Source organism: Cucurbita maxima, unplaced genomic scaffold (assembly GCF_002738345.1).
Source record: "Cucurbita maxima cultivar Rimu unplaced genomic scaffold, Cmax_1.0 Cma_Scf00015, whole genome shotgun sequence".
NCBI lineage: Eukaryota > Viridiplantae > Streptophyta > Magnoliopsida > Cucurbitales > Cucurbitaceae > Cucurbita > Cucurbita maxima.
Window position 1 is genome coordinate 130,854 of NW_019272031.1, and position 2,762 is coordinate 133,615.

General features: G+C 34.1%; 1 non-coding gene across 1 annotated transcript; it reads left to right on the forward strand.

Annotated features, from left to right (window-relative positions):
• The first annotated feature begins 250 nt into the window (after positions 1-250).
• TRNAP-AGG lies at positions 251-322 on the forward strand. The gene has a single exon. It is a non-coding gene; the product is annotated as a tRNA-Pro (tRNA).
• The last annotated feature ends 2,440 nt before the right edge of the window (positions 323-2,762 follow it).

Consider the following 2,762-nt stretch of genomic DNA (forward strand, 5'->3'; position numbering starts at 1 on the left):
TAAATAAATAAATAAATTCGAACATATAGGTAGAGGAGTAACCACTTGGGTACTAAAAAAAATATAGATTTTAATCAATTGAAATTGTCGATCCAAATCTTAACATTCTATAATTGTTATTACACCTATTAGTATAAATAATTTTAGTTCCATCAATTTAAAACTAGAAGATAGGATTATAATACTTGCTCATGGATTTCATTAATATCCAAATCAAATAATATATTCAATAAAAAAGTTTGTCACAAGTGGGCATTTGGTCTAGTGGTATGATTCTCGCTTAGGGTGCGAGAGGTCCTGAGTTCAATTCTCGGAATGCCCCAATGAACTCACGGAATGCACCAAACTAAACTTTTATGCCTTTTAAATGTATTGTAGCTCGAGTTATATACCCATATATCATATTTAAGTCATGAAACTCTATCAAATATAAAGCTAAAAACAAAGACACATATAGATTTATTACACACAAACCTTACAAGTATTTGTGGTTTCATAGTCTAGTGGTTAGGACATTGAAATTTGAATCCAATAACATTGGTTCAAATCTCATGGGACCTTTTTTGGAACAATTTTTGGAATATTATCATATAGGTCTTCAAACTTATTCAAGAAAGCATAATTTTGTTTCTTTAGGCAACTTGATGTAGGACGTATGATTTCTTCCTAAAAGCACTCAACTTAATCTTCTAAAGCTAAACAAAGACTCAATTTTGAAGAAAATGGATTATAAGTAAGATTTCAATCCTTACCCCCAAATTTTACACGAAAATAATTTTATTCAATTGGACACACTCTGAGTCTTATTATCCTTCGCAGTCTTCTATGGAAATATTCCTTGGAGGGGCAAAAATCGAAGAGGATATGTTTCTCTTGACAAATTTGTATGTAGGCTCAAATTTAATGTTCGAGCTTCGACCTTCTTCCTTTAATGGCGGACCAAATTTGGAAGCTGTGTTTGAGGCACCTTCAACACTTTATTTCATCACCAAACATGTGGATAATCTCATTTAGCCGTGTAGAAGCAAGTTGGAAGAAAAATGGTTGACTATGGCACATACATTTGTAAGAAATCCGAGATTTAGAAACCCAAATTCTATGAGGCTATAACAACTCACAGTTGAAGGCTCGACTTAGCTCGATTCTTGCTTCAAATGAAAACCCCTACTTCAGGCTTTATAGAGGGAGCTTAAACCGACATTAAAACTCTTGGATTGTCGTGAATTTGAGATTGAGTTTTATAAAAATTTTGCAATATATATTCTCTAAGATTAGTGGGCAACTGATTTCCATTTTTATTTTGGTCTTTGGATTTGATAAATTGTGTCTCTTCTATAAGATACTTGGATTCGATTCTTGTTCTTGTCATTTGACTTAGGCTCTTAAGTTCTATCATAGCTTTCTAAGTTCTTTACAGGATCTACCCTATGAAACTTGGCTCTAGGATATGAGGTCTTAATCTGTATTTTGATCTGAAAACTTTAGTTTTAAGGTTCACGATTCTAAGTCCGAAAAACTTGGGTCTTCATCCGTATTCTAATTTTTATTCTTGTCTTGTGCTTAGTCTTCTTCAAAGTTCTTTCCTTAGTTCTTCTTCTATTGTATAAGACATTTCCTCTCATATTTACGGTATGAGTAATAAACGCGACCATCTATGTCTTCGGGATTGGATTCCTTTTTCTCTCGTTTGTTAACAAATAATATATTTTTCAGAGGTCGATGTAATAAAATAGTGAGAATTCCCGGTTGTCACTCGAGAGACCTAAGTTTGAACCCCCACAATAATAAGCTTAATTTTCTTTTGAATATTTTCCCCGGATTCGAAATTGGATTACTTGTTCTGAATCTTTGATTGATAAAATCTAGAGCATTAACAATGCATAACTTTTTCAAAAGACGATTGGCAAAATCTGGAGCGTTAACAAATAATTTATTTATGAGTCGTTGTAGTGGTACAGTGGGGAGTACTTCCGCTTGTCACTCGAGTTATTATGTTCCAGAGGTCGTTGTAATACAAGGGTGAGCATTCCTGCTCGTCACTCGAGTGACCTAAGTTTGATCCCGAACAATAACAAGTTTCATCTTGTTATGACAATTTTAGTCTGATTCAAAATTGGATCACTTTTTGTAACGGCGATTGATAAAATCTTGTGTGTTGACGAATATTATATTTTTCGAAAGTCGTCGTTGTAGAGTGGTGAGTACTCCCGCGAGTTTAATCCCCCACAGCGACGATTTTTAATTTTCTTTTGAATTCAAAATTGGAAAGTGGTGAACCGGATGATTTGGGTTTGTTCCCCAACAACGAAATTCGGGATTGTATTCCTTTTTTTCTCGTGTGTTATCAAATAATATATTTTTCAGAGGTCGATGTAATACAGTAGTGAGTATTCCCGCTTGTCACTCGAGAGACTTGAGTTTGAACCCCGACAATTATAAGCTTAGTTTTCTTTTGAAAATTTTCACCGGATTCAAAATTGGATTACTTGTTCCGAATCTTCGATTGATAAAATCTAGAGCATTGACAATGGATCACTTTTTCTAAAGACGATTGGTAAAATCTGGAGCGTTAACAAATATTTTATTTTTTATGAGTCGTTGTAGTGGTACACTGGGAGTATATCCGCTTGTCACTCGAGTTATTATGTTCCAGAGGTCGTCGTAATACAAGGATGAGCATTCCTGCTCGTCACTCGAGTGACCTGAGTTTGATCCCGAACAATAACAAGTTTAATCTTGTTTTGTTAATTTTAGTCTCATTC